We start from the raw sequence: 11,719 nt of genomic DNA, 5'->3' as shown, positions 1-11,719 counted from the left end.
TGTATGTTGTACATGTACGCATCATGAACTTTGTTTGAAATGATTTGTTGAACATTATAAGAAGAGCTGGATTCAATATTGTCCGTTTAGGCTGACAAAGACATAATATATGTATTATATATAATGATATTGATAGTTATTGTTCTGACTCATTTCTAGCCAGTAGTTTATTTACATGTTTCAGGTCGAGATCTCATGTTTACGAGATTGTACGTTTACCAGTTTACTGGATTACACGTTTAAGATGTTACTGGTTCACTAATCTACATTATCATTTAGAGACTGATGAAATGATGTAAAGAAGTATCTAATTAAATAAAGTAACTTTAAACTTGTAACAGTGTTATGGTTACATTAAGATAGAATGTAAAAGGCCGAAGCTTCCGAGTACCATGTAGGTTTTGTTTACCTTTATTTCTCTGCAATGGGCAGATGTCAACCAGAGAACCAGCTAATATACCGCAATACTAGAGACTGTTGACAGTTTGCAAAAGGTTGTTAAAAGAGGATGTTTTAGCAGTCAATATATCCACATCTCATATAGAAGAGTATGTTGTTCTTTTGAGACCATCGAGGGGGCCTCCGTGGCCGAGTGGTTAAAGTCGTTGACTTCAAACCATTTGCCCCTCATCGATGTGGGTTCGAAACCTCATTTGGGGCGTAGAATTCTTCACGTGAGGAAGCCATCCAGCTGGCTTACGGAAGGTCGGTGGTTCTACCCAGGTGCCCGCTCGTGATGAAATATGCACGGAGGGGCACCTGGGGTCTTCCTCCACCATTAAAGCTGGAAAGTCGCCATATGACCTAAAATTGTGTCGGTGCGACAATAAACCCATCAAAATAAATAAATTTTGAGACCATCGTTGTTTCTCACATTCGCCCTGTATGCAAATGACCACAGTGTTTTAGGAAGTGTTTACAGGGACATTTTTTTCTGTTTGATTGTGAATATTGATGAAGTTTTAAGTAAAAGACCTTCAATAAATAGCATAACTTTATAGAAAGATATAAAGTAGTAAGTGCATGTATATTTTGACAGAGAGAGAGTGAGAATGTCAGAATATGCATAACATGATTTTTGACAGGGTCAGTTGTGCCTGTAAGACTATTATTAAAACACATGTGATTTGGAACTAGATATTGGTCAACACCAGGTTTACTCAATAGTTTCGTGCAGTGTACTATTTTAGGAGAGCTTTGAATGGATGCAAAAGTACAATACAGCACAGCGTCTATATAGAACATATAGACAAAATAATAATATTGCGGTCTTAGGCCTGGTACGGACAGTTAACTCAAAAAGACACTTGATAATATTTTTGTTCGTTTTTTTTTTGGTTGGGTTTAACGTCGCGCCGACACAATTATAGGTAATTTTGCGACTTTCCAGCTTTGATGGAGGAAGACCCAGGTGCCCCTCCGTGCATTATTTCATCATGAGCGGGCACCTGGGTAGAACCACCGACCTTCCGCAAGCCAGCTGGATGGCTTCCTCACATGAAGAATCAACGCCCCGAGTGAGGCTCGAACCCACATCGATGAGGGGCAAGTGATTTGAAGTCAGCGAATTTAACCACTCGGCCACGGAGGCCCCTTGTTATTTTTCATTCTGTATGGCTGTACTTTTACAGTGAATGGCTTGTAAATTTAGAATCTGATAAATATTTGAATTAATCATTAATTATGCTGAAATTGATTCAGTTGGCGTAAAATGTATACATCTGCTTGAAAACTCCCACTTTCAATTTATAGCATTGTTTTTGAAAAGTTTAATTTGCATGTGTTTGTGCATCAAATGCATTTTATTAAGTTTTATGTTTGAAACCGGTATGCAGAAAACAAAACGGCGTATTAACGGTTTTCATATTATAGTAAATTTTACTTGATATCAGTACCCATCTCTTCAGATTTACAACCAAGTTAGACAAATAATATAGATAGTCTGGTATGTGATTTAAACTGTATGTTTTGGCATCATTTACATATGTTAAACGTAAGACTTCGTTGGGAGGTTTTATATCAAATTTTGACATAGATGTTCATGAAACATTTGCTGTGAGGGGCACTTTTTATATATCATACTTCCTTGGCAGTCAGATTGTTCTGATACATATTTTCACATACATGTGATCACTTAAACCCCTTGAGTACTAAATCTGAGATATTATGACTAGCTTCCTATATTTTCAAATGTTGCACGACCAAAGGCATTTCAGGGTCACACAAGCTACTGGGCCAGTCGGGCAAATGGTCACTGAAATTTAACCTGGTCAATGGAAAACTAAGGACTCCGAAAACCAATTGTGGTGTATCAGGTTTTACAGACATTTTAGCCATTTTGAAAAATTCAACAGGCAGTGTTGACCATTTAAAGCATTCTTTACAAAGAGAGGGATTGTTTTTACTTTGAAGCCCAATTGCGATACACAATTTAAGAATACGTTTAGTGTAAATGGTCATGGTGTTCAAGCTTTATAATCTATAAACAGATTGCACTGATATTTTTTCAGTATGTAATTTTAGGTGAAATTATCATTCCAGAAAGTATTGGACTTCTTAGAGCCGTACGTCTCGTTTTCATTGCGGGCGGCATAACCACACAAACCGATTTACCATACCGTAAATTCTAGGGTTTTTTTAATCTGAAACCGAATGTCATCCCAAGATGTAGAGCTGCACCTAAACTAGTTCCAGGTCCTAAATAACAATTGTATATAGTGCAAAATTTCAGAAACGTCGTTTGAAAACATTGTAATTTAAAGATCAGAGATTTTAATCGATTTTTTTATTACAGCAATAAAGCGTATGAACATAATACACCAAAGCATCACCAAAAAGAGGCTGTCACGTAGCCATTTGTTTCACGTGGACTAATCAAGCCGTACAAAATAGTTCTGCAGCACTATCCGTGTATTTTGTAATGTAAACAAAATGTGCAGCAGCCTAAACAATCAATTATCTGCAATAGAGGTATGAAGTATTTATCAATGATGTTATCAGTCATGTTAAAGGTTTACTATAATAACTTACCTTATACATAGCGAACTTTCTGTCATTGAGGACTAAAGGCTTTCTTTCTGCCACATTGAACGTAAACACGCATTGACAGCACTCTATAAACCTTACCTTTAGACTCAGTATGTGCGTACATCCAATAAGCGCGACTTTGTACTTGAAGCATATGTAAATGTTGAGTTCTGCTCAGTCCGGGGCTATAGGGCGTGGACGGTAGCATGCATTTCCTTTACCGTCCATGAACAGGCTCAGTTAAACCGAACCTGCAACATTTTCTTTCTTTTTTTGTCGTATTAAGCGACATGTTGAGTTTCCGAATTTTTTATTTTATGTTTACGGAAAATCAAGTTAGTAAGTTAGTACGGTGATTTAGAAAAAAGTGTCAGTAACGAATCGTAATTCGACAAACCGCTGAATCTGCTTGAGAGGTCGCCGAATAAGGGTGTGTTCCTACAATTATCATCATCACGTGAATACTTTATAATGATGGTGCGCGTTCTGTTTTCTATTCAAAACGAGACTGTCAAAACCATTTAAAATACAAGATACAGTTCCAAACAGAATTGTAGTTGCCAAAAAGGAAGCAGCAATCAGTAGGTCAGGAAGTGTTAAATATACTATCAAATGACTAAGGCCTGAATATCAAACACATAAAATTGCAACAAGTCATGAACATTGCTCAACTGTGTAATTTTACAGCTTTAACTTTTCACACATTTTAATGGTACTAAAATGAAATAGAATCTATGCATATTTGAAAAAGCAAATGAGGTAATTAATATATTTGGCAGTGAAATAGGCACAAGATCACAGTTATTTGCCCTCGGTTGACCGCAATAAGGAAGTTGTTACGCGGAAAACAGTTCCTCCGTTCTATAGTGAATATTGGTGACATGTTTGAGTGAAAGACCTGCAATAACTGGTATAATTGAAAAAAGGAGATAGGAAATAGTTGGTACATGTACAATTTGACAGAATGAGAATGTCAGAATGTTCATAATATGGCTTTTTGTTAGGATCAGTTTTGCCAGTTTGCGGCCATCTAAAGAGCATTCTTCATGCGCATGTGATTTGGTTCAAAATGGAGGAAAAAAGAGCCGGTCAACCACATGTTTATTGTGGCTGAAATGTTTTCTCTTGAATAGTTCTGTTGAGTTCGGGTAATTTAGGGGGTTTGGAATGCATGCAAAACTGAAATAGAGTCCAGTGTCTATATAGAACATATAGTAAAAATAACTGTGGTCTTGGGCCAGATATGCACAGATAGTCAATTGTCAATATTTTTGTCGTTTTTCATTCTGCATGGCTGACAGTGAATGGCTGGTAACTATAGAAATCTGGTAAAATTTGGATTAATCATTACATTTGCTGAAGCTTCAGTTTGGATAAAAAGTATACATGCACTTGAAAAATATGAAAACTCCTAATTTCAGTTTACATATTTCTGGATAATTTCTGAAGTTGCAGTTCCATGCACGAAATGCACTTTTATAAGGTCTATGTTTAAAAATGGTACGCAGAAAACAAAATGGGTGTATTGTATTAAAAATGCCGCGACGTGATATTTTCTTGATTTTTTTGTAGAAATTTAATCCGCGCCGAGTAAATCTGACCTGGATATTGTTGGATTTTTTACATTTTTAGTATCCAAAAAGCTGAAATAAGAGCGCTCGGACAATGAGAAGTCTATAACTTCTCATATTTAACCGAAGGCAATTATTCGGTGTTGCAAATAGGTAAATAATTGCTTTGTGGATGTTTTTAATCAAAATCACGTACTTTTCTTTGATACTGTAAAATTGAATAGTCTTCGTTAAATTGCAACGGCAAGCGAAAGAACTAGAAATTAAAATTATTGTAAAATAACATTATTTCAGCCAGTTTTGCCATAATGACTACTTTCTGAAGCAAGTGCTGAAGTGAGAATACATTTATAATACATTACCATGAAATTGGACAGGATTTTGTTCATAATAGTTGGTACAGTAAGCTGTATTCCCAGTGCGAATATTCAGTTCAGATTGTGGCTAATTTTACCTGATAACAGTAAACATTTCTTTAGATATAGAAGTCAGTAAAGCAAGGAATATGAGCGAACTGCTTTATGATAATAGATAGTTTTGTTATTCAGACTGTATGTTATGGTATATTTTACATATGTCAGACTCACTTGTACATAAATATCAATCCCAATCCCTTTTTAAAGATAGTTTTTCAAGTTTCAAGTTTATTCAATAAATTCTCAGTTTGTATACATACAAAAACATGAGATGAATACAGGATTTCAAAGAAAACATTACATATTTGGCCAGTTTTTCAACTATTAAGTAATGACTTAAGCTATGACTTAAGCCGTGTCGGATATATTTACAACGATTTAGTCAGCACGTGAATAACGGGGCTCGACAAAAGTTTAACCTTCAACTGGATTTTTCTACTTTGAGCGGTGTCAGCAATGGCTTATCTTTCTATTGTTATTTTAAACCTGGGGCATAGGTGGTTTAAGAAAAGATGCAGGCGGAATATTAAGACATGGAATTAAATTTCCAGTATGAAGTTAAAGCAGACATGTTGAGGAGGGATGGAATGATACGGGACTGAGCAAACCCTTTCGTTAAGTACGACGATTTGGATAGATTTTGTCTCAGTGAAGCTAGTATTACAGATGTTTTACTTTATATATAAAAAAAAACCAACGGCGACGCCGACGCCGACGCCGACGCTTGGGCGAGTGCAAAAACTCTATTTTTTATTCGAAAAGTCGAGCTTAAAATGTAACAGATTAAACTCTTCCATTTTAACTTTACTAAATTCGCTACGTTTGTACACGTTTCAAAATATACGTGCAAGCAGAAATATATAAGTGCATGTTATTAATTATAAATATATGTAACGCACAAATATGTAGGTGAACATATATATATATATATATATATGGATACGCACGTCTGTGTATATACGTCTCCTTTCAATGACGTGTGGATTTTGAAATTCATGCATTTGCAAGTGCAATTTGAGTACCTATACTATTGATTTAAATTTACAAATGCATTCCTAATTACAAGTGCATATTACACGTGTTTTGTACAAGAAAGGTGGAACATTTAGGAATAATGAAAACAATAAGACAATGAGCAAACATAGGAGTGCTTGTAGTCTTACCTTGAAATAAATTCACCCTTTTTCCCAGCATTTTTTTTTCCATTCATTAGACGGGCACTAGTGCTTTTGTGTTTTAATGTGTCTTTGTATTTTCTATGAGAAGTATTGTCCGTAAGTATTGACCTGGCACTCATGAATATTCCGTATATTTCTGTAAATTAATTTTCGGTGTCCGAACATAAATAGCGATAAAACTAAATATTACATATATCGTTCTTAATTGATATACTATCACATGTGCAGGTAGCTGTGCGGGCGAAGCGTTTACCTGCTAATATCACGATTGTGGGTTCGAGTCCTACGTCTGACCATATCTTTTTTTTCCCTCAGATTTTTTATGCAGACTTACTACTCAATTTAATCAAACGTATCGTGATATTTGTGGTTCATTTGTTTAGAGAAATCATATTTACCCATTGTAAAAAGTGGAATAAAATTGTTTTAAAAGTATCTTAGATAAAAAGACAAATTACCTGTCACCAGCGTTCCAGAAAATAAATACTACAAGAGAAAACAATTAAAATTCATGAAATATGATACATAAAATAATGTAAACGATAACATTACATTACATTAAATTGAAAAAGAAAACTGTTCAATAAATGATTTCGAACCCGTGTTAACGTGCGTGGAAGTCAGACACCTTACCTATACGCCACCGTTTCATCTATTAACTTTACATGTTACTTTAATAATGTAGATACTTTCAGGATACTGATATTGCTTAAATTAACGAAATATTGGCGAAGATTAATGAGTGCCAGGTCAATACTTACGGACAATAGTAAATCACCAAAGTAACACGTTTTATCTATGAAAACGTACAACGAAACGGTCCGATGACTGTATCTACATCTTCTTAGTGTGTGACCAAGGCTTAGCTAATACATCGCAAAAATACCCGCCGAGTATTAGTAAAAATCCGTTAGAAAACAAGGTTGAGCGATGGCTTAACTAATACTGGTTTTAGCCTTTCTTAGTGCTAGAGTTGAAAAACTGGCCAATAGTCACGCAAATACGAGGGCAACACATTGACATTGTTTTAATTGAGGAAACTACAAAATGTATTTAAAGGTATTCAAGCACCATTCTATATTACTACTGGCCAGTTTTTCAACTCTAGCACTAAGAAAGGCTTTAAATAGTATTAGTTAAGCCATCGCTCAACTTTGTTTTCTAACGGATTTTTACTAATACTCGGCGGGTATATTCGCAATATGTCAGCTAAGCCGTGGTCACACACTATTGGCCGGTTTTTCAACTCTAGCACTAAGAAAGGTTCAAACCAGTATTAGTTAAGCCGCCGCTCAACCTTGTTTTCTAACGGATGTTTACTAATACTCGTCGGGTATATTTGCGATGTATTAGTTAAGCTTTGGTCACACACTATGAACATGTAGATACAGCCATCGGAGCGTTCCGCTTATTTTTTCATATATAAAACGTTTTACTTTGGTGATTTACTACTTTCGAAAAAGAAATTCTCATCGAAATCATAGAAAAATACAAAGACACATTAAAACACAGAAGCACTAGCGCCCGTATAATGAATGAAAAAAAATTGCTGGGAAAAAAGGTGAATTTATTTCAAGGTAAGACTACAAGCATTCCTATGTTTGCTCACTGCCTTATTGTTTTCATTATTCCTAAATGTTCCACCTTTCATGTACAAAACACGTGCAATATGCACTTGTAATTAGGAATGCATTTGTAAATTTGAATTTATAGTATAAGTACCCAAATTGCACTTGCAAACGCATGAATTTCAAAATCCACACGTCATTGAAAGGAGACGTATATACACAGTCGTGCGTATCCATATATATATGTTCAACTACATATTTGTACGTTACATGTACTTATTATTAAATACATGCACTTATATATTTATGCTTGCACGTATATTTTGAAACGTGTACAAACGTAGCGAATTTAGTAAAGTTAAAACTGAAGAGTTGAATCTGTTACATTTTTAGCTCAACCTTTCGAATAAAAAATGAGCTTTTGCACTCGCCCCAGCGTCGGAGTCGCTGTTGGTTTAAGTCTTTTTTTTTATAAAGCAAAACATCTGTAATACTAGCTTTACTGAGACGAAATCTATCCAAAAGTCCAAATCGTAGTACATAACGAAAGGGTTTGCTCAGTCCCATATCATTCCCTCCCTCCTCAACATTTCTGCTTTAACTTCATACTGGAAATCTAAATTCATGTCTAATGGCCAGATGCAAGACAACTATAAGCTAGAGTTAAGAGATAGTTATTGTGATCCGCCGATCAAACGGGTTGCACGAAACGCCTTCTTAGATAAACGTTACAATTCTTGGTCAAGATATGGCTGGGTTGCACGACGAAATTTACACGGTAATGATTTCTCAGTGGACACTTCTTGTACAAACCTGGTTGTTAGTAGGTTTATCGCCGAGTCAAAGCATATTTCAATTTAAATACATGGTTTGTTTTCAATTGTACATGAGGTTAATTAAAGTATGTAAGTGTTTGATTACCTGGATATGTTTGAGGAACTTTATAGAGTTTAAATATAGCAATATTATAACAATGATGTTACTATCTCCGTCAAAGTCCCCTCCTTCTGAAACAATATTTTCGTATTGTTGCATTTGCTTTCTATGATCTTATTGTTCTCTTCAAGTTCTATAAAAACTTCTTTCTCATTAGAAGAAAATGAAATGCCCTTCTGCTTAGGCATCTTCAGTTACTTGTATGAACAAGAATTTTGTTGAATTAATGTTATTTGATCCGCGCCATGTAAAAACCAACATATTGGCTTTGCGGTCAGCAGTCTGGTTAGGATCCATGCTGTTCGCTTTCAGAGCTTATTGCAATTAGAGAAACCGTTCGCGAACAGCATGGATCCTGGCCAGACTGCGTTGATGCGCAGACTGGTCTGGATCCATGCTCGTCGCAAAGCTACTATGTTGGTTTTCTCATGGCGTGGTTTATTTGTTTCCAAACGAGTGTGAATGTTGAATAATTCGGTTAACAATAATAATTATAAGTGTATTATCTTATTATCCAAATCTGGAACATGTATATTATTTTATGGGACAGACTCCTTTTTTGCACATCTTAATTGTCGTGAATTATTCTTTGTGACGCATGATAATCCTTTTAAAACATAGTTATAGTTATACCAAAGTGCCTATAGAACATATCATGGGGTTGAAACAGCAATGGTCAAAATGTATAATGATCTTTTGAAAACCATAGATGAAAATCAAATAACAATCGTGGTCATGATCGACTTGAGTGCAGCGTTCGATACCATCGATATCCCGATACTGATTCATATCCTTCAAGATGACTTTGGTATACATAGCACTCCCTTGAAATGGATAGAATCTTATCTCACGAACAGAACAATGAAAGTTTTAGTCGAACAGTCAGCATCTGACACGGAGCCACTAAGGTTTGGTGTCCCGCAGGGTTCTTGTGCCGGACCTGTGATCTTTACCCTGTATATATCGGCTCTTAACCGAGTGGTGCAGAAATATCCAGCTGATCTCTATGGATACGCGGACGACCACAAGATTGCGTTAAAAATTCAAGCGGGAAATTCTCAAAATGAGACAACTGTTCTTCAACAACTCGACAGTTGTCTAAATGAAATCATAAAATGGATGACAACCTTCAAACTGAAAATGAATCAGTCTAAAACTGAAATTATTATGTATGGAACAAGACAACAGTTAGCGAAATTGGACATCACAAGTGTAAACGTTGGTGGGTGTGACGTAAAATGCGTCGATCACGTCAGAGACCTAGGTGTAACTATGACCAATACACTCAACTTTGACCATCACATTCAGAAAAAGTGTCAGATAGCTCATGTACAGTTACGAAACCTTAGGGCTATACGGAAACATCTCACACAGAAGTCAACTGAATCATTAGTGCATGGATTGGTTCATTCTCACATTGACTTCTGCAACAGTTTATTTACAGAAATTCCAGCCTACCAAATCAATAAACTACAGCGAGTCCAAAATCATGCCGCTAGAGTAGTCAAGAATGCTTCCTATGAAAAACCAAGTACCGAACTTCTGAAAGAATTACACTGGCTTCCAGTTAAGGCTAGAGTCATGTTCAAAGTTTTAGTAATAGTCTTCCGTGTCATCAATGGTACAGCTCCAGTATATCTGAGGGAAATGTTTGTACCTACTCGACAACGATACAGACTTCGCTCACAAAGTGACACTAACTTTAACATCCCTAGACGGCGAACAAAACTAGCAGACAGATCTATGGCAGTCGTTGGTCCCAAATGGTGGAACGATCTGCCTAGCTATCTGAAAAACATTCAGTCTGAAGCCAGCTTTAGATCAAAACTGAAAACACATTTATTTAGGCAGTTTTATGAACAATGAGTGTAGTCTTGTTAAAATACAAAATATTCAGATGTGGTGTAAAATAGTATTTATATATGTCCAAATCTTTAAATCTAAGTTCTAGAATCCTGTTCATATTTTGTATGTATATATGTTAAATGTGTGTTATGTAATTGTAAAGCGCAATAGAATATTTTATAATTTTTGCGCTATATAAATGCCATGTATTTGTATTTGTATTTTGTGTATATCATATTTATCTAAAGACTTCTAGAATTTGAGACCTGTTTGTCGAAGAAAATTTAAGTAATTCTCATGATTCTGATATTTGTATTTTTGTGTAAATGTATAATAATAAATTGACTGTCTGATTGTGTAGATAGGTGAATGTATATGAAATTTAATTGAAGGCCATACTGAAAATAGGTTGTATAATATTTGTATTTGTACACTAAGTATGTAACCTTCAGAAAATAAAGTTTGTATTATAATTACTATTAATTTTATAATGCTACACCGTGTATACACATACACCCACTATACATGTGAATGCTTAAATAAACATGATTCGCTGATCATCCTTTACTCGTCTGAGTAAGACTTGAAATTTTCATGCGCAACCCATTTGACTCTGGGATAATCCAGAGATAATAGGTAGATAACTCAACCCGCCGCTCAGGGTTGATCCGCGAGTTATCGGACGATCTGTCCTGCAACCGGCCATAAGTATTCCGCCTCCATCTTTTCTTAAACCACCTATGCCCCAGGTTTAAAACAACAATAGAAAGATAAGCCATTGCTGACACCGCTCAAAGTAGAAAAATCCAATCGAAGGTTTAACTTTTGTCGAGTCCCGTTATTCACGTGCTGACTTAATCGTTGTAAATATATCCGACACGGCATAAGTCAGAGCTTAAGTCATTACTTAATAGTTGAAAAACTGGCCATATGAGTATGTAGATACAGTTACCGGACCTTTTCGCTGTATTTTTACATATATAAAACATGTTACTTTGTTGATTTAGCATGGCCATGTCAAAGCCCACGCCAAATTACACTACTTTCGAAAAAGAAGTTCTCATAGAAATCATAGAAAAATACAAAAACACATTAAAAATCAAAAGCACAAGCGCCCGTCTAATGAATAGAAAAAAATGTTTGCTGGGAAAAGATGACAAATGAATTTAATTCAATGA

This window comes from Mercenaria mercenaria, unplaced genomic scaffold (genome assembly GCF_021730395.1).
Source record: "Mercenaria mercenaria strain notata unplaced genomic scaffold, MADL_Memer_1 contig_1797, whole genome shotgun sequence".
Classification (NCBI taxonomy): domain Eukaryota; kingdom Metazoa; phylum Mollusca; class Bivalvia; order Venerida; family Veneridae; genus Mercenaria; species Mercenaria mercenaria.
Note: the sequence above shows the minus strand (reverse complement) of the source record.